Genomic DNA, 25,766 nt, shown 5'->3' on the forward strand with positions numbered 1-25,766 from the left:
AATAAGGATTCAAATTAAGGGAGAGAGGGAGAGAGAGAGAGAGAGGCCGGCGCTTTGCTTTCATTGACAATCAAGTGCTGCTGTCTGGTTTCTATCTCAATAGGACAAGAATGAAATGGAAAGGAGTGAGGTGGTTCTGTGTGCTGCCAAAGCATTGCCTTTCTTTCACCATGCAACACCTTCACCATAGAATATTCTAGATGTAATTATTTCCTTCACGATATTCTCCAATTTTAACGTCAACGTGGTGATTGTGATGAGCCCAAATGAAATTGTTTCATCTAACTGTTTGTGCTACGGTGTGAAAAGCATATAGCACAAGTCCTATTGAGATGGGTCAGCAGAGTACGCGACAACGGCATACAGTTTATTGATTACCATTGTGTGCATTTTGTACCACACGCTCTGTGCAAAATCTATAATGTGTGTATTGTTCAGAAGTACATGGCGGGGGAGGGAGGTGTGGTGAGGGGGGGGGGGGGGGGGGCGCTGAGCACAAAACATTACACGGAATTAAGGAGAGAACTGCTGAGGCAATAATATGCATGAAAAAAAAACTACAAATAAACAGAGATTTTTTTTTTTAGCACTGTAATGCTCCATCACGTAATGCTCCGTTATGTTTGCTTTATGATGGCGTTATGATGGCATTATGATGGATTTTTGATGGCTTTATGATGGCCTTATGATGGCTTTATGATGGCTTTATGATGGCCTTATGATGGCTTTACGATGGAGTTATGATGGCTTTATGATGGAGTTATGATGGCTTTATGATGGCTTTATGATGGCATTATGATGGCTTTATGATGGCTTTATGATGGCCTTATGATGGATTTACGATGGAGTTATGATGGCTTTATGATGGCGTTATGATGGCTTTATGATGGCCTTATGATGGATTTACGATGGAGTTATGATGGCTTTATGATGGCGTTATGATGGCTTTATGATGGAGTTATGATGGGATTATGATGGCTTTATGATGGCTTCATGATGCTTTATGATGGCGTTATGATGGCATTATGATGGCTTCATGATGGCTTCATGATGGCTTTATGATGGCGTTATGATGGCTTTATGATGGCTTTATGATGGCTTCATGATGGCCTTATGATCTTGGTGCATCCAGGGGGCAATGTACAGCAGCGTCTCGGGGCTTGTTCTCCGCCCCCACGGTACTGCTTGTATGTGCGTGACTCAGTTACGACAACGTTGAGTTTAGATTATAGCACCTACCTAATTCAAAACTTACAAGTGAGGAAATGTAATACGTGTGTCATAATGTGTTTATATGCACTGTTAATAAACGCTCCTCTCATCACCTCCCCTTCAACCTTACTGGACAGATTTAATAGCAAAATGCGTCCCAAATGGCACCCTATTCCCTATATAGTGCACTATGGTCAAACGCCATTGTAGTAACCTAGGGAATAGAGTGTGATTTGGGATGCAGTTAAAGGCCTCCCAAGCTGGTGCCAATCCAATCCCAGAAGTGTATAAAGCCATCTCAATATTGCCAAACACCAGGGAGTCCAATCCACCAATCCATTCAGGAGATATCCAACCCCTCATCTGTTTATTGACATAATCCCTGTGAACTGTATACTTTTAAAAAGGTTGGATAGGGATACAGCCAGGACACAAAAAAGGGATAACAATATTTTAAACTTAACGTCTAATAATAAAAGGGCTTGCCTTTTAGTATATGACAATCAAATGAATTAATAATATAGTCTTAAAAATACCCGTAGCCACCCATCAAGTTATGAAGAACTAATCCTGGACATACCTGGAGTTTATCTAACAATGTAAAATATATATTGGAGAGTATAAAGTCTTCATTTAGAAAATTTGGAATTTGGTATTTAATATACAAAGTATAAAAAGTGTGATTTCCGGTCAAATTATAGTGGACTCTAGAGTGACGCTTAAAGTAAATGATCTCTGCATGAGCACGAGTAGGCTTAGTGAGAGGAAAAAGTGTATTTAGCCAAAAGTGTTCTATTCCCATTGGGTACAGTATGTAAAACGGTCATGTGAAATAGATTTCTATGACAACATGAGGCGGATGAATTTAAGAAATTCACATCCCTTCACATCCCTAAAAAAAAACTGTCACTGAGCAGGCAGTGTATCTCCTAGGTCCTGTGACTCAGCAGACAGTGTATCTCCTAGGTCCTGTGACTCAGCAGGCAGTATATCTCCTAGGTCCTGTGACTCAGCAGACAGTGCATCTCCTAACTCCTGTGACTCAGCAGACAGTGTATCTCCTAACTCCTGTGAATCAGCAGACAGTGTATCTCCTAGGTCCTGTGACTCAGCAGGCAGTGTATCTCCTAGGTCCTGTGACTCAGCAGGCAGTGTATCTCCTAGGTCCTGTGACTCAGCAGACAGTGTATCTCCTAGGTCCTGTGAGTCAGCAGACAGTGTATCTCCTAGGTCCAGTGACTCAGCAGACAGTGTATCTCCTAGGTCCTGTGACTCAGCAGGCAGTATCTCCTATCTCCAGTGACTCAGCAGGCAGTGTATCTCCTAGGTCCTGTGACTCAGCAGACAGTGTATCTCCTAGGTCCTGTGACTCAGCAGGCAGTATCTCCTATCTCCAGTGACTCAGCAGGCAGTGTATCTCCTAGGTCCTGTGAATCAGCAGACAGTGTATCTCCTAGGTCCTGTGACTCAGCAGGCAGTGTATCTCCTAGGTCCTGTGACTCAGCAGGCAGTGTATCTCCTAGGTCCTGTGACTCAGCAGACAGTGTATCTCCTAGGTCCTGTGAGTCAGCAGACAGTGTATCTCCTAGGTCCAGTGACTCAGCAGACAGTGTATCTCCTAGGTCCTGTGACTCAGCAGGCAGTATCTCCTATCTCCAGTGACTCAGCAGGCAGTGTATCTCCTAGGTCCTGTGACTCAGCAGGCAGTGTATCTCCTAGGTCCTGTGATTCAGCAGACATTGTATCTCCTAGGTCCTGTCACTGAGCAGGCAGTGTATCTCCTAGATCCTGCCACTCAGCAGGCAGTGTATCTCCTAGGTCCTGTGACTCAGCAGACAGTGTATCTCCTAGGTCCTGTGACTCAGCAGACAGTGTATCTCCTAGGTCCTGTGACTCAGCAGACAGTGTATCTCCTAGGTCCTGTGACTCAGCAGGCAGTGTATCTCCTAGGTCCTGTGACTCAGCAGACAGTGTATCTCCTAGGTCCTGTGACTCAGCAGACAGTGTATCTCCTAGGTCCTGTGACTCAGCAGACAGTGTATCTCCTAGGTCCTGTGACTCAGCAGACAGTGTATCTCCTAGGTCCTGTGACTCAGCAGGCAGTTTCTCCTAACTCCAGTGACTCAGCAGGCAGTGTATCTCCTAGGTCCTGTGACTCAGCAGGCAGTGTATCTCCTAGGTCCTGTGAGTCAGCAGACAGTGTATCTCCTAGGTCCTGTCACTGAGCAGGCAGTGTATCTCCTAGGTCCTGTGACTCAGCAGACAGTGTATCTCCTATGTCCTGTGACTCAGCAGACAGTGTATCTCCTAGGTCCTGTGACTCAGCAGGCAGTGTATCTCCTAGGTCCTGTGACTCAGCAGGCAGTGTATCTCCTAGGTCCTGTGACTCAGCAGGCAGTGTATCTCCTAGGTCCTGTGACTCAGCAGGCAGTGTATCTCCTAGGTCCTGTCACTGAGCAGGCAGTATATCTCCTAGGTCCTGTCACTCAGTAGGCAGTGTATCTCCTAGGTCCTGTGACTCAGTAGACAGTATATCTCCTAGGTCCTGTGACTCAGCAGACAGTGTATCTCCTAGGTCATGTGACTCAGCAGACTGTATCTCCTAACTCCTGTGACTCAGCAGACAGTCTATCTCCTAGGTCCTGTGACTCAACAGACAGTGCATCTCTTAGGTCCTGTCACTTACAGTTTTCAGACTTGGCTGAGTTGACAAATTGGCTTCAAGCCAATTATGTAAATAAAACTTGTATTGCTGATGCTATGTATTGGCCAATGAGAGGCTTTGAAGCCACGCGTCGGCCATATTGGCATTCTCCAGATGAACTGGGCCAAGTCTGAGGAGAAATTAAGAAAAACAAAATGATCACTGAATAGCTGCAGATGGATTATACGACGGTTGAGGACTTCTCTGAAGCTGTGTGACAGAGGCAGAAAGAACTTATCCCAGCTATGAAAGCTGCCAGAGAGCATGGGAACATTGCTTACATACGTTACGACAGGCTCATTGTCCACCCTCCCTCCCAAAAGCCTAGGAGGAATGAGAGAGCCACACCTCAGTATCAGTAGTTTCGGCCCAACATAACTGATAAGCTACCAATGAAAGGGCTAAGAATAACCCATTTAATGTAAATGTAGCCTTCATTAAATACGGGATGGTTGAGCTAACGTAGGCTAATGGGATTAGCATGAGGTTGTAAGTACCAAGATCATTTCCCAGGACATAGACATATCTGATATAGGCAGAAAGCTTACATTATTGTTAATTCAATAACTTGCTAACATCGGATAACATTCATATACTGACCATCTCAAATTCACTTAGATTATTAATTTAATGATATATCAGTAACAATACTGGGCTCCTGAGTATCGGTGGAACGATGTGAGCTGAGAGTCGGGAAGCAAATTCAGGGAGTGAGTGTTTTAATAAATATACACAACATAGTACAAAAATAAGAAACAGGAACAACGCACAGACATGGAACAGAAACAATAACGCCTAGGAACCAAAGGAAGTGACATGTATAGGGAAGGTAATCAGGGGAGTGATGGAGTCCAGGTGAGTCTGATGACGCGCAGGTGCGCATAACGATGGTGACAGGTGTGCGCCATAATGAACAGCCTGGGGACCTAGAGGCCGGAGAGGGAGCAGACGTGACAAGCGGTCGAAGCCACTGCATCTCAGTGCTAGAGGTGTCACTACAGACATAGCCTGGATTCGAAACCAGGCTGTATCACAACTGGCCGTGATTGGGAGTCCCATAGGGTGACACACAATTGGCTCCAGCGTCGTCCGGCGTCGGCCCGGGTTTGGCCAGTGTAGGCCGTTATTGTAAATAAGAATTTGATCTTAACGGACTTGCCTAGTTAAAATAAAAGGTTAAAATATAAAATTACAGGGATTTAACATTTACATTAAAGACAGGAATGCCTGTGGGGGAGGTGTTGCTGTTGTATATGTTCAGAGTCATATTACTGTAAAACTTACAGAGGAACTCATGTCAAATGTTCTTGAAGTATTGTGGTTGCAAGTTCACCTGCTTCATCTAAAGCCTCTTATTTTGTGGTGCTGCTATACATCTTCTTTGGGATAGGGGGCAGTATTTTCACTTCCGGATGAAAAGAGTGCCCAGAGTAAACTGCTTGCTATTCAGGCTCAGAAGCTAGGATATGCATATTATTAGTAGGTTTGGATAGAAAACACTCTGACGTTTCTAAAACTGTTTGAATGATGTCTGTGAGTATAACAGAACTCATATGGCAGGCAAAACCTGAGAAAAATCCAACCAGGAAGTGGGAAATCTGAGGTTTGTAGTTTTTCAAGTTAATGCCTATCCAATATCCAGTGTAAATGGGGTCAAATTGCACTTCATAAGGCTTCCACTAGAAGTCAACAGTCTTTAGAAAGTTATTTCAGGCTTCTATTGTGAAAGGGGAGCGAATAAGAGCTGTTTCAACAAGTGGTCAGGCTGAAAGCTGAAAGGTTGTGTCTCGCACGTGGCCGTGAGCGCTACGGCTACGGTCGTTCTCTTTCCTTTCTATTGACAACGGAATTGTCCGGTTGGAATATTATTGAAGATTTTTGATAAAAACATCCTAAAGATTGATTATATACATCGTTTGATATGTTTCTACGAATTTTAATTGAACTTTTTTGACTTTTTGTCTGGACTTAGTGCCCGCTCTTTATGCATGTGGATTAGTAAACTAAACATGCAAACATAAAGTAGGTATTTTGACATAAAGATGGACTTCGTTGAACAAAACAAACATTTATTGTGGAACTGGGATTCATGGGAGTGCATTCCGATGAAGATCATCAAAGGTAAGTGAATATTTATAATGCTATTTATGACTTTTGTTGACTCCACTACGGGTATCTGTATGGCTTGTTTTGGTGGCTGAGCGCAGTACTCAGATTATTGCATGGTGTGCTTTAGACGTAAAGCTTTTTTGAAATCTGACACAGCTTTTGCATTAAGGAGACGTTTATCTTTAATCCTATGTATAACATTTGTATCTTTCATCAAAGTTTATGATGAGTATTTCTGTAAATTGATGTGGCTCTCTGTAAATTCACCGGATGTTTTGGAGGCAAAACATAACGCGCCAATGTAAACTGAGATTTTTTGATATAAATATGAACTTTATCGAACAAAACATACATGTATTGTGCAACATGAAGTCCTATGAGTGCCATCTGATGAAGATCATCAAAGGTTAGTCATTCATTTTAAATGAAAATGGCTGTTTTTTTTGTGACTAGGCACTGACCTAACATAATCACATGGTGTGCTTTCGCCATAAAGCCTTTTTGAAATCGGACACTGTGGTTGGATTAACAAGAAGTGTATAATATTGTATGTTTGAGGAATTTTAATTATGAGATATCTGTTGTTTGAATTTGGCACCCTGCAATTTCACTGGCGTTTGTCAAATCAATCCCGTTAACGGGATTTGATCGCTAAGAAGTTTTATAAGCCACCAAGTGCTAACAGTCAGTATCTGGATAATATGTATGCAATGCTTGATGATGTGTTTGATGTTATCACTAAGTTGTTGCAGGTGGATACCACTCAGTTCAAATGATTGTACGAACAACTAGACAATATTTAATGATTGTACGAACAACTACACACTGAAACTATTGGTATCTTGTGTGTGGGTGATCTAAATTAATGTTCCTATGGTATTTCATGATAAATGAGTTATTTGAACCGATGATTCTGCAAGTGCAAGGTTTTTTTTAAAGATATGAATACACAATGCAATGTTTTGAACATTGGACAGCCTGTGTTACAACTGATGACCGTTTTGAGTTTAGAAAAAGGACCACAAGGTTCTGAAATTATTGGCAAAGTGATTGTAAAACAAATATATATATATATTATTTGTCGAATGAAATTCCTCTTCCTTTAATTACAATTCAATTCAAATGATGCTTCAGGTGGCGAGTGGGTAAATTCAAATTAAATTCCGAGTTGGGAAACCATTGGCTCTCTCTCTGAGACTCCTCCTCCTCCTCTGTGAGACTCAGACCTCCTCCTCTGTGAGACTCAGACCTCCTCCTCTGTGAGACTCAGACCTCCTCCTTTGTGAGACTCCTCCTCCTCCTCTGTGAGACTCCTCCTCCTGCTCTGTGAGAGTCCTCCTCCTCCTCTGCTTTGTTCTCCTAATCACAGGTGTATTGTGAGCATGTGTGTGTGTGTGTGTGTGTGTGTGAGCATGCGTGTGTGTGTGCGTGCGTGTGTGTGCTGTTGTGCACGTGTTTGCTAGTGCGTGCGTGTGTGTGTGTGTGTGTACACGTGTGTGTGTGTGTGCGTGTGTGCGTGATATCGTGTGTGTGTGTACGCGCGCATGCGTGATAGAGTATGTTTGTGTGTGTGTGTGTGTGCGTGCGTGTGCGTGATATCGTGTGCGTGCGTGTGTGTGCTGTTGTGCATGTGTTTGCTAGTGCGTGCGTGTGTGTGTGTGTGGACATGTGTGTGTGTGTGTGTGCGTGTGTGCGTGATATCGTGTGTGTGTGTACGCGCACGTGCGTGATAGAGTATGTTTGTGTGTGTGTGTGTGTGTGGTGCATGGAGCAGACTGAACCCCCTGGGAGAAAGAGCACTTGATTAATGATGTGGAAACACTTTGCCCTTTTCAGCTGATTAAATAAAACTGACTGGATTTCTACATTTTATAATAAAGTGACCCCACCATGCCCGAGATGACAAGATTGGACAGCTGTGTGTGTGTATGTGCGCGCACCCCACTATTCCGACAAGTTCTTCATTTTTTTTGTTGTCACTTGGCCCGGTATGAGCAGGTTTGTGTTGTCAGGCAGAATAAAAAAAAAAACACTTTATTTTGTCACCATCATCCAGCGACCTGCCACACGGCCCTGTGAATACCAACCACACACACTAACACATTGTCCTTTCAATATTCTCAAACTGTTATTGGGTATCGGGAGCCGTCTCCCGTCTTGAACACGTGTGTCTCAGAGTGGGGCTGTTCAAAATAAGGTGTTTGTGGGAATGGAAATCTCCCCTAAAAAAAAAAAAATGATTAATCTGATGAATCTGATCACTGTTATTCCTTCTAGGAATATTTCTCAGGAATATTTAATTTAATTTATTTAAATAAAATAAATAATAGAGTCATATAATTCACGTTGACATACTATACCTCTTTCATATTTCTAGAACTTGATATAAAGTCACTGCATGTTAGGCTACTCTATTGTAAAGACAGAAGTGAGGAGACTTTAAATCGCTGTAAATAACCTATACGTATTTTTTTTCTCCTCTCCCATAGCTTTCATTCTCTCCTACAATGGGTGAACTTTTTTTGAATGGCAGTGTTTGAGATTGTGCTGTTTATCCATCTATAAATGTCTCATAATGTTATTGGGCTAGCCTCCAAGTCGATGACTCATGAGTCTCTCCCTCTTCAGCCTGGTGAGGGATGTATGCCTGCTACACAGATCTGATCAAAAGTAGTGCACTATATAGGGAATAGGCTGTCATTTGGGACATTTGGTCACTGGACTGAATTGAAAAAACATAATTTGGACTTTTGCAGTTTGTTTCTGCTCAGATGGACTTGATGTTGATGAAGAGCGCAATGATTTCTAAATACCTATCTTCGCTTTGTCATTGCGGGGTATGGTGTTTAGAATGATGTGGGGGATTTTTAAAAATGTTAATACATTTTAGAATAAGGCTGTAACGTAGCAAAATGTGGGAAAAGTGTAAGGGTTCTGATTGCTTTCCGAATGGACTAGAGTTTCTTACTAAGACGACCCTCAATGTTCCTGTGCCCTCTGACTGAAATTGTCTTGAAAAACTTTGGCAAGACTTGAAAATGGCTGTTTAGAAATGATCAACAACCAACTTGACAGAGTTTGGAGGATTTTTAGAAAGAATTATGTGCAAATATTGTACAATCAAATCAAAATCACATTTTATTTGTCAGATGTGCCGTGAAATACTTACTTACAAGCCCTTAACCAACAATGTAAATAGTGGGGTGTCAATGTAAATTTTTATTTATTTTTTATTTCACCTTTATTTAACCAGGTAGGCAAGTTGAGAACAAGTTCTCATTTACAATTGCGACCTGGCCAAGATAAAGCAAAGCAGTTCGACACATACAACGACACAGAGTTACACATGGAGTAAAACAAACATGCAGTCAATAATACAGTATAAACAAGTCTATATACGATGTGAGCAAATGAGGTGAGATAAGGGAGGTAAAGGCAAAAGTAAATACAATATAGCAAGTAAAACACTGGAATGGTAGATTTGCAATGGGAGAATGTGCAAAGTAGAAAAAAAAAATAATGGGGTGCAAAGGAGCAAAATAAATAAATTAATCAAATACAGTAGGGAAAGAGGTAGTTGTTTGGGCTAAATTATAGGTGGACTATGTACAGGTGCAGTAATCTGTGAGCTGCTCTGACAGTTGGTGCTTAAAGCTAGTGAAGGAGATAAGTGTTTCCAGTTTCAGAGATTTTTGTAGTTCGTTCCAGTCATTGGCAGCAGAGAACTGGAAGGAGAGGCGGCCAAAAAAAGAATTGGTTTTGGGGGTGACTAGAGAGATATACCTGCTGGAGCGTGTGCTGCAGGTGGGAGATGCAATGGTGACCAGCGAGCTGAGATAAGGGGGGACTTTACCTAGCAGGGTCTTGTAGATGACATGGAGCCAGTGGGTTTGGCGACGAGTATGAAGCGAGGGCCAGCCAACGAGAGCGTACAGGTCGCAATGGTGGGTAGTATATGTGGCTTTGGTGACAAAACGGATTGCACTGTGATAGACTGCATCCAATTTGTTGAGTAGGGTATTGGAGACTATTTTGTAAATGACATCGCCAAAGTCGAGGATTGGTAGGATGGTCAGTTTTACAAGGGTATGTTTGGCAGCATGAGTGAAGGATGCTTTGTTGCGAAATAGGAAGCCAATTCTAGATTTAACTTTGGATTGGAGATGTTTGATTTGGGTCTGGAAGGAGAGTTTACAGTCTAACCAGACACCTAAGTATTTGTAGTTGTCCACGTATTCTAAGTCAGAACCGTCCAGAGTAGTAATGTTGGACAGGCGGGTAGGTACAGGTAGCGATCGGTTGCATGCATTTAGTTTTACTTGTATTTAAGAGCAATTGTAGGCCACGGAAGGAGAGTTGTATGGCATTGAAGCTTGCCTGGAGGGTTGTTAACACAGTGTCCAAAGAAGGGGCAGAAGTATACAGAATGGTGTCGTCTGCGTAGAGGTGGATCAGAGACTCACCAGCAGCAAGAGCGACCTCATTGATGTATACAGAGAAGAGAGTCGGTCCAAGAATTGAACCCTGTGGCACCCCCATAGAGACTGCCAGAGGTCCGGACAGCAGACCCTCCGATTTGACACACTGAACTCTATCAGAGAAGTAGTTGGTGAACCAGGCGAGGCAATCATTTGAGAAACCAAGGCTGTCGAGTCTGCCGATGAGGATGTGGTGATTGACAGAGTCGAAAGCCTTGGCCAGATCAATGAATACGGCTGCACAGTAATGTTTCTTATCGATGGCGGTTAAGATATCATTTAGGACCTTGAGCGTGGCTGAGGTGCACCCATGACCAGCTCTGAAACCAGATTGCATAGCAGAGAAGGTATGGTGAGATTCGAAATGGTCGGTAATCTGTTTGTTGACTTGGCTTTCGAAGACCTTAGAAAGGCATGGTAGGATAGATATAGGTCTGTAGCAGTTTGGGTCAAGAGTGTCACCCCCTTTGAAGAGGGGGATGACCGCAGCTGCTTTCCAATCTTTCGGAATCTCAGACAAAGAGAGGTTGAACAGGCTAGTAATAGGGGTGGCAAAAATTTTGGCAGATAATTTTAGAATGAAAGGGTCCAGATTGTCTAGCCCGGCTGATTTGTAGGGGTCCAGATTTTGCAGCTCATTCAGAACATCAGCTGAGCAGATTTGGGAGAAGGAGAAATGGGGAAGGCTTGGGCGAGTTGTTGTGGTGGGTGCAGTGCTGTTGACCGGGGTAGGAGTAGCCAGGTGGAAAGCATGGCCAGCCGTAGAAAAAATGCTTATTGAAATTCTCAATTATGGTGGATTTATCAGTGGTGACAGTGTTTCCTATCTTCAGTGCAGTGGGCAGCTGGGAGGAGGTGTTCTTATTCTCCATGGACTTTACTGTGTCCCAGAACTTTTTTGAGTTAGTGTTGCAGGAAGCAAATCTCTGCTTGAAAAAGCTAGCCTTGGCTTTCTAACTGCCTGTGTATAATGGTTTCTAGCTTCCCTGAACAGCTGCATATCACGGGGGCTGTTCGATGCTAATGCAGAACGCCATAGGATGTTTTTGTGTTGGTTAAGGGCAGTCAGGTCTGGGGAGAACCAAGGGCTATATCTGTTCCTGGTTCTAAATTTCTTGAATGGGGCATGTTTATTTAAGATGGTTAGGAAGGCATTTTAAAAAAATATCCAGGCATCCTCTACTGACGGGATGAGATCAATATCCTTCCAGGATACCCCGGCCAGGTCGATTAGAAAGGCCTGCTCGCTGAAGTGTTTCAGGGAACGTTTTACAGTGATGAGTGGAGGTCATTTGACCGCTGACACATTACGGATGCAGGCAATGAGGCAGTGATCGCTGAGATCTTGGTTGAAAACAGCAGAGGTGTATTTAGAGGGCAAGTTGGTTAGGATGATATCTATGAGGGTGCCCGTGTTTAAGGCTTTGGGGAGGTACCTGGTAGGTTCATTGATCATTTGTGTGAGGTTGAGGGCATCAAGTTTAGATTGTAGGATGGCTGGGGTGTTAAGCATGTTCCAGTTTAGGTCGCCCAGCAGCACAAGCTCTGAAGATAGATGGGGGGCAATCAGTTCACATATGGTGTCCAGAGCACAGCTGGGGGCAGAGGGTGGTCTATAGCAGGCGGCAACGGTGAGAGACTTGTTTTTAGAGAGGTGGATTTTTAAAAGTAGAAGTTCAAATTGTTTGGGTACAGACCTGGATAGTAGGACAGAACTCTGCAGGCTATCTTTGCAGTAGATTGCAACACCGCCCCCTTTGGCAGTTCTATCTTGTCTGAAAATGTTGTAGTTTGGAATTAAAATGTCTGAATTTTTGGTGGTCTTCCTAAATAGTGGGGTGTCAATGTAGTCCATTGGCCATTTTATTCATTGTCCAGCAGTCTTATGGTGTGTTGTTAAGCTGTTAAGGATCCTTTAGGACCTAGACTTGGCACTCCGGTACCGCTTGCCGTAAGGTAGCAGAGAGAACAGTCTATGACTTGGCACTCCGGTACCGCTTGCCGTAAGGTAGCAGAGAGAACAGTCTATGACTTGGCACTCCGGTACCGCTTGCCGTAAGGTAGCAGAGAGAACAGTCTATGACTTGGCACTCCGGTACCGCTTGCCGTAAGGTAGCAGAGAGAACAGTCTATGACTTGGCACTCCGGTACCGCTTGCCGTAAGGTAGCAGAGAGAACAGTCTATGACTTGGCACTCCGGTACCGCTTGCCGTAAGGTAGCAGAGAGAACAGTCTATGACTTGGCACTCCGGTACAGCTTGCCGTAAGGTAGCAGAGAGAACAGTCTATGACTTGGGTCTTTGACAATATTTTAGGCCTTCCTCTGACTAGTATAGAGGTCCATGATGTCTTGGCTGGGCTGTATGCACTTCCCTCTGTAGTGCCTCACGGTCGGATAACGAGCAGTTACCATACCAACCGGTCAGGATGCTCTCAATGGTGCAGCTGTATAACTTTTTGAAGATCTGGGGACCCACGTCAAATCTTTTCAGTCTCGAGAAGGGAAAAGGTATTGGATGGCTTGGCCCCAGTGATGTACTGGGCTGTATGCACTTCCCTTGGTAGCGCCTCACGGTCGGATAACGAGCAGTTACCATACCAGGCGGTGATGCAACCGGTCAATCAGGATGCTCTCAATGGTGCAGCTGTATAACTTTTGAAGATCTGGGGACCCACGCCAAATCTTTTCAATCTCCTGAAGGGAACTGTCTTGGTGTGTTTGGACCATGATAGTTCGTTGGTGATGTGTACACCAAGGAACTTGAAACTCTCGGGACGTTTTCGGCCCGTCTTTTCCTGTATTCCAAGATCATATCCTTTGTCTTGCTCACATTGAGGGAGAGGTTGTTACACTGGCACCACACTGCACCACACTGACCTCCTCCCTATAGGCTGTCTCAGCGTTGTCTGTGATCAGGCCTACCACCATTGTGTTATCAGCAAACTTAATGATAGTGTTGGAGTCATGCCTGGCCGTGCAGTCCTAGGTGAACAGGGAGTACAGGAGGGGACTAAACATGCACCCCTGAGGGGCCCCTGTGTTGAGGATCAACGTGGCAGATGTGTTGTTCCCTACCCTTACCACCTGGGGGCAGCCTGTCAGGAAGTCCAGGATCCAGTTGCAGAGGGAGGTGTTTAGTCCCAGGGTCCTTAGCTTATTGATGAGCTTTGAGGGCACTATGGTGCTGAACGCTGAGCTGTAGTCAATGAACAGCATTCTCACATAGGTGTTCCTTTTGTCCAGATGGGAAAGGGCAGTGTGGAGTGTGATTGCATCATCTGTGGATCTGTTGGGGTGGTATGCAGGATGATGGTGTTGATAGCCAAGCAGGATGATGTTCTTGATAGCCAAGACCAGCCTTTCAAAGCACTTCATGGCTACCGATGTTGGTGCTACAGGGCAGTCAGGTTACCTTTGTTTTTTTGGGCACAGGGACTATGTTGGTCTGCTTGAGGTTAGTAAATTAGATTAAATCATGTGAAGGGCCTCCCGGGTGGCGCAGTGGTTAAGGGTGCTCTAATGCAGCGCCAGCTGTGCCATCAGAGACTCTGAGGGTTCGCGCCCAGGCTCTGTCGTAACCGGGAGGTCCGGGTTAGGGAGGGAAGTTTGGGAGGGAGTTTGAAGGAAATCCTTGAAATCCTTGTCTCCTGTGGCGGGCCGGGCGCAGTGCGCACTAACCAAGGTTGCCAGGTGCACAGTGTTTCCTCTGACACATTGGTGCGGCTGGCTTCCGGGTTGGATGGCGCTGTGTTAAGAAGCAGGGTTGTGTATTGGAGGACGCAAGACTTTCAACCTTCGTCTCTCCCGAGCCTGTACGCTAGTTGTAGCGATGAGACAAGATACTAAACAATTGGATACCATGAAATTGGGGAGAAAAAGGGGTAACAATAAAAAATAAAAAAAGAGATTAAATCATTATGATTGAACTGATTGACTACACTGAAAAAAAATATAAACTCAACATGCAACAATTTCAAAGATTTAAATGAGTTACCGTTCATATCAGTTCATATAAGGAAATCATTCATATTCAATGAATTCATCAGGTCCTAATCTATGGATTTCACATGACTGGGAATACAGATATGCATCTGTTGGACACAGACACTTTAAAAGAAATCTGAAAACCAGTCAATATCTGGTGTGATTTTTTGCCTCATGCAGCGCGACACATCTCCTTCGCATAATGTTAATCAGGCTGTTGATTGTGGCCTGTGGAATGTTATTGGTGGGAACTGGAACACAGAGTGGTACACGACGATCCAGACCATCCCAAACATGCTCGATGGGTGACATGTCTGGTGAGTATGCGATGTGGGGCCGTGCATTATCATACTGAAACATGAGGTGATGGCGGTGGATGAATGGCACGACAATGGGCCTTGTCACGGTATCTCTGTGCATTCAAATTGCCATCGATAAAATGCAATTGTGTTTGTGGTCCATAGCTTATGCCTGCCCACACCATAACCCCACTTCCACGATGGGAGCACTCAGGTCACAACGTTGACATCAACAAACCACTCGCCCACATGGCGTCAAACCACTCGCACACACAATGCCATGGGGAACATCCCGGCAGTCAGCGTGGAAACCCCCTTAACACTTGAGACATCTGTGGTATTGAATTGTGTGACAAAAACTGCACATTTTAGAATAGATTTTTTATTGTCCCAAGCACAAGGTGCACCTGTGTAATGATTATGCTATTTAATCAAATGATTGATATGCAACACCTGTCGGGTGGGTGAATTATGTTGCCAATTGAGAAATGCTCACTTACAGAGTTTTTTGCACAACATTTGAGAGAAATAAACTTTTTTTGTGCGTATGGAACATTTCTGGGATATTTTTTATTTCAGTGAAACACGGGATCAACACTTTGCATGTTGAATTTATATTTTTGTTCACTGTTTAGTGTATCTTAGAATATGGCTCCCCCTCTTGCCAATTCATTGAACTGTGGCAAGTCACAAGATAAATGGAGGAAGCTGGGCCTTCAGTGGGAGGAGTTCTAGCTAGATGTAGGAGCGGTATAGTCTTTTGATGACATAATATAAAATATTACATATTTATATATATATGTATACTATTTATATAATAATATTAAAGTTGATCAGAAAGTTGTTTTTGTTAGATCTAATGAAAAATATATTTTTTTGTTTGTTTGTTTGCTTGAGTGCTTTTTGCAGCCTGGAACTTTAATTGTGTACTGTACGAGTGGGAAACAACCCTGCTTCAGACAGTGGTTATGGTCAAATGGTAAGGAAGTCACTACAAGCTCTCCTGACTCTAAAAACACACACTGGACTCTATGTACTTACCCTGACACACACACACACACAGATACAGATACGCACGTACGCGCGCACACACACACACACACACACTAATACTGATGCCACACAAACATACACACACTTTCACACTCACCACATACAGTGCCTTGCGAAAGTATTCGGCCCCCTTGAACTTTGCGACCTTTTGCCACATTTCCGGCTTCAAACATAAAGATATAAAACTGTATTTTTTTGTGAAGAATCAACAACAAGTGGGACACAATAATGAAGTGGAACAACATTTATTGGATATTTCAAACTTTTTTAATAAATCAAAAACTGAAAAATTACGCGTGCTAAATTATTCAGCCCCTTTACTTTCAATGCAGCAAACTCTCTCCAGAAGTTCAGTGAGGATCTCTGAATGATCCAATGTTGACCTAAATGACTAATGATGATAAATACAATCAACCTGTGTGTAATCAAGTCTCCGTATAAATGCACCTGCACTGTGATAGTCTCAGAGGTCCGTTAAAAGCGCAGAGAGCATCATGAAGAACAAGGAAAACACCAGGCAGGTCCGAGATACTGTTGTGAAGAAGTTTAAAGCTGGATTTGGATACAAAAAGATTTCCCAAGCTTTAAACATCCCAAGGAGCACTGTGCAAGCGATAATATTGAAATGGAAGGAGTATCAGACCACTGCAAATCTACCAAGACCTGGCCGTCCCTCTAAACTTTCAGCTCATACAAGGAGAAGACTGATCAGAGATGCAGCCAAGAGGCCCATGATCACTCTGGATGAACTGCATAGATCTACAGCTGAGGTGGGAGACTCTGTCCATAGGACAACAATCAGTCGTATATTGCACAAATCTGGCCTTCATGGAAGAGTGGCAAGAAGAAAGCCATTTCTTAAAGATATCCATAAATAGTGTTCTTTGAAGTTTGCCACAAGCCACCTGGGAGACACACCAAACATGTGGAAGAAGGTGCTCTGGTCAGCTGAAACCAAAATGTAACTTTTTGGCAACAATGCAAAACGTTATGTTTGGCGTAAAAGCCACACAGCCCCATCACCCTGAACACACCATCATTCTACTCTCACAAACACACACATGTTGAAACACAAAAAACACACACACGTTGACACACACGCACCTTGCCTGGTAATGCTGTGAGACTGAGGAATGCAGGTCTGACAGTGGGAGGAAGTTAGGTGCTGTGATACATGCAGGCTTAATGGCATCCTGCCTGACTACCAGCTCGTCTCGTATTCTTGTCCCCCCCCACTGGTCAAATATTGACTCACTACATAGTGTTATCTGACAGTACAACGTTTTATCACTGTATAAACAGTTTTAACCTGCTGCTCAACCCCCTGGGCGCACACACACACCACGGACGCAGGCACGCACAAAAACACACTCACACACACACAACAGAAGCAAGGCGGCATCCATTAGCTAGCTAGCCCCTTGAGTGGGAGAGAACAACTCGTTTTGTGCTCTCTCTCCTCCATTTGTCAGGGGAAATGTGCTTAGTGGAGCGTGACGGCTAGCTTTACCATCAACACTGTGTTTTAAAACGAGGCCGGTTGGAGGCCGAGATGGGAACGCAGTGGGATTTTACTGCAATGGAGATTTTACAATGTCAATGTGTTATGAGATTTGGTGACATTGTGAGTGTATTTGCTTGCTCTTGCAGTACAACAGTAACTACTAATGAAGAAAAACAAGGATTAGGAAACTGCTGTTTCCCCAAAAAATAAAATAAAATAAAATAAAAAAACATATCTACCAGTGATTTAAAATTGTCCTTGGCTCATGCTTTCCCAAGAACAGCAACATTTCAATAAATAATGATTTTTTTTTTTTTGTGCTGTGAACTGTAGTGTGTCAAACCTCCGCTAACCCAAGAACCGAGGCTAGCTATCTCAACTTGTCAACCACGCATTTGAACATTACTGTCTGTATTTAACAATACTGTCTGTGTTAAACATTACTGTCTGTGTTAAACATTACTGTCTGAGTTAAACATTGCGATCTGTATTTCATATTATTGTCTGTGTTAAACATTCCTGTCTGTATTCTACATTACCGTCTGTATTTCACATTACTGTCTGTATTTCACATTAGTCTGTATTTCATATTACTGTCTATATTTAACATTAGTCTGTATTTCATATTACTGTCTGTATTTCACATTAGTCTGTATTTCATATTACTGTCTGTATTTAACATTAGTCTGTATTTCATATTACTGTCTGTATTTCACATTAGTCTGTATTTAACATTACTGTCTGTGTTTAACATTCCTGTCTGTATTTCACATTAGTCTGTTTTTCACATTACTGTCTGTATTTCACATTAGTCTGTATTTAACATTACTGTCTGTATTTCACATTAGTCTGTATTTAACATTGCTGTCTGTATTTCACATTACTGTCTGTATTCCACATTACTGTCTGTGTTTAACATTACTGTCTGTGTTTCACATTACTGTCTGTATTTCACATTGCTGTCTGTATTTCACAGTAGTCTGTATTTCACATTAGTCTGTATTTCACATCACTGTCTGTATTTAACATTACTGGCTGTATTTAACATTACTGGCTGTATTTAACATTACTGGCTGTATTTCACATTACTGGCTGTATTTCACATTAGTCTGTGTTTAACACTACTGTCTGTATTTCACATTACTGGCTGTATTTAACATTACTGTCTGTGTTTAACATGACTGTCTGTGTTTAACATTACTGTCTGTATTTCACATGAGTCTGTATTTAACATTACTGTCTGTATTTAACATTACTGTCTGTATTTCACATTCGTCTGTATTTAACATTACTGTCTGTGTTTAACATGACTGTCTGTGTTTAACATGACTGTCTGTGTTTAACATGACAGTCTTTGTGAGTGGCTTCTTCTGCACTGTGTTGTCGCAGCACGAGCCCCAGCTTAGGAAAAAGCAGGTATTGTTAGTCATCTGCTTAACAACCAGTGAAAGTCTAAATCTGTATCATCCGAGAGCATCTCGCTAAGAGCTCGATGACCTCACCTAACCCTTTATGTGGCAAAGCTCTTCAGCAGACATTAAACCTTGAGGCAGAAGCCTTCTGTCGTGGTTAGGGTCTGCCTTGGGCAGGACATTGTAATCCATTAGCAGATGCTCCAGAGCGCATACATATATATATTTTTTACTGGGGTCCCCCACTCTGTGGGAAACGAACCCAGGACCCTGACGTTTGTAAGCGTCATCCTCTACCAACTGAGACACACATGGTGAAGGGGTCGCAAAAAGGTCACAAGGTTTTTTATTTTAATTTTAATTTATTTTTCTCTGGTCTTTGTTTTTATTTATTTTATTTTACCTTTATTTAACTAGGCAAGTCAGTTAAAGAACACATTCTTATTCACAATGACGGCCTAGGAACAGCGGGTTAACTGCCTTGTTCAGGGGGCAGAACAACAGATTTGTACCTTGTCAGCTTGGGGGGTTTGAACCTGCAACCTTCTGGTTACTAGTCCAACTCTCTAACCACTAGGCTACGCCGCCGCACCAATAAGGAGTTTAATGAGGACGCTGTGTTGACTCTTTTGTCTTTTAAAAAGGGATGGTTAAAAAGTAGGCCTGCTAACACCTGACCTGGGTTCAGATACGATTACAAATCTGTTGAATAATTTGAGTTTTTTCTTTAGCGTACCTTGAATGACAGGTGGGCTGGGATCGCTAAACAATACAGGACACACATCTAATTGTATTGGTCACATACACGTGATTAGCAGATGTTATTGCGGGTGTAGCGAAATGCTTGTGTTTCTAGCTCCGATAGTGCAGTAATATCTAATAATTTGCACAACGTATACCCAATACACACAAACCTAAGTAAAGGAATGGAATTAAGAATATATAAATATATGGATGAGTAATATCAGAGTGGCATAGACTAAGAGACAGTATACTACAATACAGTGTGTACATATGAGATGAGTAATGCAAAATATGTTAACATTATTAAAGTGACTAGTGATCCATTTATTAACGTGGCCAGTGATTTCCAGTCTTTGTATACAGGGCAGCAGCCTCTAATGTGCTAGTAATGGCTATTTAACAGTCTGATGGCCTTGAGATAGAAGCTGTTTTTCAGTCTCTCGGTCCCAGCTTTGATGCACCTGTACTGACCTCGCCTTCTGGATGATAGCGGGGTGAACAGGCAGTGGCTCGGGTGGTTGTTGTCCTTGATGATCTTTTTGGCCTTCCTGCGACATTGGCTGCTGTAGGTGTCCTGGAGGGCAGGTAGTTTGTCCCCGGTGATGCGTTGGGCAGACCACACCACCCTCTGGAGAGCCCTGTGGTTGCGGTCGGTGCAGCTGCCGTGGTGGACCATTTCAGTTTGTCAGTGATGTGTACGCCGAGGAACGTGAAGCTTTCCACCTTCTCCACTGGGGTCCCGTCGATGTGGATAGGGGCGTGCTCCCTCTGCTGTTTCCTGAAGTCCACGATCATCTCCTTTGTTTTGTTGACATTGAGTGAGAGGCTATTTTCCTGACACCACACTCCGAGTGCCCTCACCTCCTCCCTGTAGGCCGTCTCTTCGTTGTTGGTAATCAAGCCCACTACTGTTGTGTCATCTGCTGACTTGATGATTGAGTTGGAGGCGTGCGTGGCCACGCAGTCATGAGCACGCATCCTTGTGGGGCCCCAGCGAAGTGGAGCTGTTGTTTCCTACCTTCACCACCTGAGGACGGCCCGTCAGGAAGTCCAGGACCCAGTTGTACAGGGCAGGGTTCAGACCCAGGGCCCCGAGCTTAATGATGAGCTTGGAGGGTACTATGGTGTTGAATGTTGAGCTGCAGCCAACGAGCAGCATTCTTACATAGGTATTCCTCTTGTCCAGATGGGATAGGGCAGTGTGATGGCGATTATGTCGTCTGTGGATCTATTAGGGCAGTATGCCAATTGGAGTGGGTCTAGGGTATCAGGTAAGGTAGGGGTGATATGATTCTTAACTAGTCTCTCAAAGCACTTCATGATGACAGAAGTGAGTGCTACGGGGCGGTAGTCATTTAGTTCAGTTACCTTCGCTTTCTTGGGAACAGGAACAACAGTGGACATCTTGAAGCATGTGGGGACAGCAGACTGGGATAGGGAGAGTTTGACTTCTGTCCCCTTCATAGCAACATCATACACTTCTGTCCCCTTCATAACAACATTAAACACTTCTGTCCCCTTCATAGGGATGACGACCACTATAACAACATTAAACACTTCTGTCCCCTTCATAGGGATGACGACCACTATAACAACATTAAACACTTCTGTCCCCTTCATAGGGATGACGACCACTATAACAACATTAAACACTTCTGTCCCCTTCATAGGGATGACGACCACTATAACAACATTAAACACTTCTGTCCCCTTCATAGGGACGACGACCACTATAACAACATTAAACACTTCTGTCCCCTTCATAGGTACGACGACCACTATAACAACGTTAAACACTTCTGCCCCCTTCATAGGGATGACGACCACTATAACAACGTTAAACACTTCTGTCCCCTTCATAGGGATGACGACCACTATAACAACATCATACACTTCTGTCCCCTTCATAGGGACGACGACCACTATAACAACGTTAAACACTTCTGTCCCCTTCATAGGGACGACGACCACTATAACAACGTTAAACACTTCTGCCCCCTTCATAGGGATGACGACCACTATAACAACGTTAAACACTTCTGTCCCCTTCATAGCAACATTAAACACTTCTGTCCCCTTCATAGGGATGACGACCACTATAACAACGTTAAACACTTCTGTCCCCTTCATAGGAATGACGACCACTATAACAACATTAAACACTTCTGTCCCCTTCATAGGGATGACGACCACTATAACAACATTAAACACTTCTGTCCCCTTCATAGCAACATTAAACACTTCTGTCCCCTTCATAGGGACGACGACCACTATAACAACGTTAAACACTTCTGCCCCCTTCATAGGGATGACGACCACTGTAACAAAACATGATGTATATTTGGTGTATGCTTGGCATGCTTACGGCCCCATAAGACCTCCCAGTGTTGAGATCAAACCCATGATGATCTTTTGTCTGTCTCTGAACACACACACACACACACACACACACTATACTACACATCTCCACAGATGCTTCTCTGGCTTGTCTGGCTCTGCTGTCAAATGGCCTACAAAAACCCATTGCAGTGCCACTATAATCCCATGTGGAGCCAGCATAAAAATGAAATACATTGTGGAGGATGAAATTAGATTAGGCCTAGCTGCAGGATTAAAAAAATAAAAAATGTAAGTGCTCCATTTAGCTTAAACATAATCTCCCCTCTCTCTTTCCTTCTCTCTCTCTCTCTCTCTCTCTCTCTCTCTCTCTCTCTCTCTCTCTCTCTCTATCTCTCTCTCTCTCTCTCTCTCTCTCTCTCTCTCTCTCTAGCTCTCTCTCTCTATCTCTCTCTCTCTAGCTCTCTCTCTCTCTCTCTCTCTCTCTCTCTCTCTCTCTCTAGCTCTCTCTCTCTTTCTCTCTCTCCCTTTGCCGCTCGCCTCGCAGGGAGCGTCAAGCCAGGCAGCAGATGACAGAAGTAGAGAGAGATTTCTCTACAGTATTTTTCTTTCTTTCTACTGTTTGCGTGTGTGTGTGTGTGTGTGTGTGTGTGTGTGTGTGTGTGTGTTTGTTTCAGTGTTCTTTTTTATTTTTTTTATTTTTTTTTGTAGGGGTTTCATATTGGAAAAGCTTTGGGAGTCTTTTCAGGGTAGATTAATTGACCTTTTCTCCCCCAATAGAATGGGGTTTCGTCTGCTTTAACACTGACTCACTACTTGATCACCTTGATCACCTGAGCCGAACACTGGTGAACCTCATGACACAGACAGAAAGCTATAGGACTCTTTCAGAAAGAGAAACTGTTATACTGTTCAGACACAATCATATTAAGATATAGCTAAAATATGACTCGGTTGTTGTTAGTTAAAAAAATGATTTGGTTTTTATTTGGGTGAAATGCCTTTTGAATGTCTTTCTATATAAGTAATATCTCAAGATAAAGTACAACTAATGCGTCAGTTTACATGACATAACTACGGATAGTTGTTTTTTTGCAAGATGAGTACCAGGATCAGATGATGGTGACTATGACACATCTTTAAGCACGTCTAATGCATGACAGTGACACATCTTACATTTTCGGCATGTATCAAGAGGCTCTTGGATCTAAAATATCACCTTAATTTCCCTCTTGGCCCTAAAAGCCTGTTAAAATGTGTTTCTGCTGTAGTAATGCAGTCAGTCGGTCCACACGCACCCTGCTGAGAGGCCCTGTCCCTGCCAGCTGTTTGGGCTGGTTGTGATCTTAGGATCCAGCTGGTTTTAATCCCATCACCCAATCTGGTCTGTTCTTATAGCTCAGGAATAACAAGACTGATCTATACAACCACCACACCGCTCAGCCACTACTATAGAAATATAACCCATAGACTGATCTATACAACCACCACACCACTCATCCACTACTATAGATATATAACACATAGACTGGTCTATATAACCACCACACCACTACTATAGATATATAACACATAGACTGATCTATACAACCACCACACCGCTCAGCCACTACTATAGAAATATAACCCATAGACTGATCTATATAACCACCACACCGCTCAGCCACTACTATAGAAATAGAACCCATAGACTGATCTATACAACCACCACACCGCTCAGCCACTACTATAGAAATGTAACCCATAGACTGATGTATATAACCACCACACCAGTCAGACACTACTATAGAAATATAACCCATAGACTGATCTATACAACCACCACACCGCTCAGCCACTACTATAGAAATATAACCCATAGACTGATGTATATAACCACCACACCAGTCAGACACTACTATAGAAATATAACCCATAGACTGATCTATACAACCACCACAACACTACCATAGAAATATAACCCGTAGACTGATCTATACAACCACCACAACACTACCATAGAAATATAACCCGTAGACTGATCTATACAGCCACCACACCAGTCAGCCACTGCTATAGAAATATAACCCATAGACTGATCTATATAACCACCACACCACTACTATAGAAATATAACATATAGACTGATCTATATAACCACCACACCACTACTATAGATATATAACACATAGACTGATCTATATAACCACCACATCACTACTATAGATATGTAACCCATAGACTGATCTATACAACCACCACAACACTACCATAGAAATATAACCCATAGACTGATATATACAGCCACCACACCAGTCAGCCACTGCTATAGAAATATAACCCATAGACTGATCTATACAACCACCACACCACTACTATAGATATGTAACACATAGACTGATCTATATAACCACCACACCACTACTATAGAAATATAACACATAGACTTATCTATACAACCACCACACCACTACTATAGATATATAACACATAGACTGATCTATATAACCACCACACCACTACTATAGATATATAACACATAGACTGATCTATATAACCACCACACCACTACCATAGCTATATAACACATAGACAGATCTATATAACCACCACAACACTACCATAGAAATATAACCCATAGACTGATCTATACAGCCACCACACCAGTCAGCCACTGCTATAGAAATATAACCCATAGACTGATCTATACAACCACCACACCACTACTATAGAAATATAACACATAGACTGATCTATACAACCACCACACCACTACTATAGATATATAACACATAGACTGATCTATATAACCACCACACCACTACTATAGATATATAACACATAGACTGATCTATATAACCACCACACCACTACTATAGAAATATAACACATAGACTTATCTATACAACCACCACACCACTACTATAGATATATAACACATAGACTGATCTATATAACCACCACACCACTACTATAGATATATAACACATAGACTGATCTATATAACCACCACACCACTACCATAGATATATAACACATAGACTGATCTATATAACCACCACAACACTACCATAGAAATATAACCCATAGACTGATCTATACAGCCACCACACCAGTCAGCCACTGCTATAGAAATATAACCCATAGACTGATCTATACAACCACCACACCACTACTATAGAAATATAACACATAGACTGATCTATACAACCACCACACCACTACTATAGATATATAACACATAGACTGATCTATACAACCACCACACCACTGCTATAGAAATATAACACATAGACTGATCTTTATAACCACCACACCACTCATCCACTACTATAGATATATAACACATAGACTGATCTATACAACCACCACAACACTACCATAGAAATATAACCCGTAGACTGACCTATACAGCCACCACACCAGTCAGCCACTGCTATAGAAATATAACCCATAGACTGATCTATATAACCACCACAACACTACCATAGAAATATAACCCATAGACTGATCTATACAGCCACCACACCAGTCAGCCACTGCTATAGAAATATAACCCATAGACTGATCTATATAACCACCACACCACTCAGCCACTACTATAGAAATATAACACATAGACTGATCTATACAACCACCACACCACTACTATAGAAATATAACCCATAGACTGATCTATATAACCACCACACCACTCAGCCACTACTATAGAAATATAACCCATAGACTGATCTATACAACCACCACACCACTCAGCCACTACTGTAGAAATATAACACATAGACGGATCTATATAACCACCACACCACTACTGTAGATATATAACCCATAGATTGATCTATACAACCACCACACCACTACTATAGAAATATAACACATAGACTGGTCTATATAACCACCACACCACTCAGCCACTACTATAGATATATAACACATAGACTGATCTATAT

Source organism: Oncorhynchus mykiss, chromosome 6 (genome assembly GCF_057628025.1).
Source record: "Oncorhynchus mykiss isolate SJ-2025 chromosome 6, ASM5762802v1, whole genome shotgun sequence".
Classification (NCBI taxonomy): domain Eukaryota; kingdom Metazoa; phylum Chordata; class Actinopteri; order Salmoniformes; family Salmonidae; genus Oncorhynchus; species Oncorhynchus mykiss.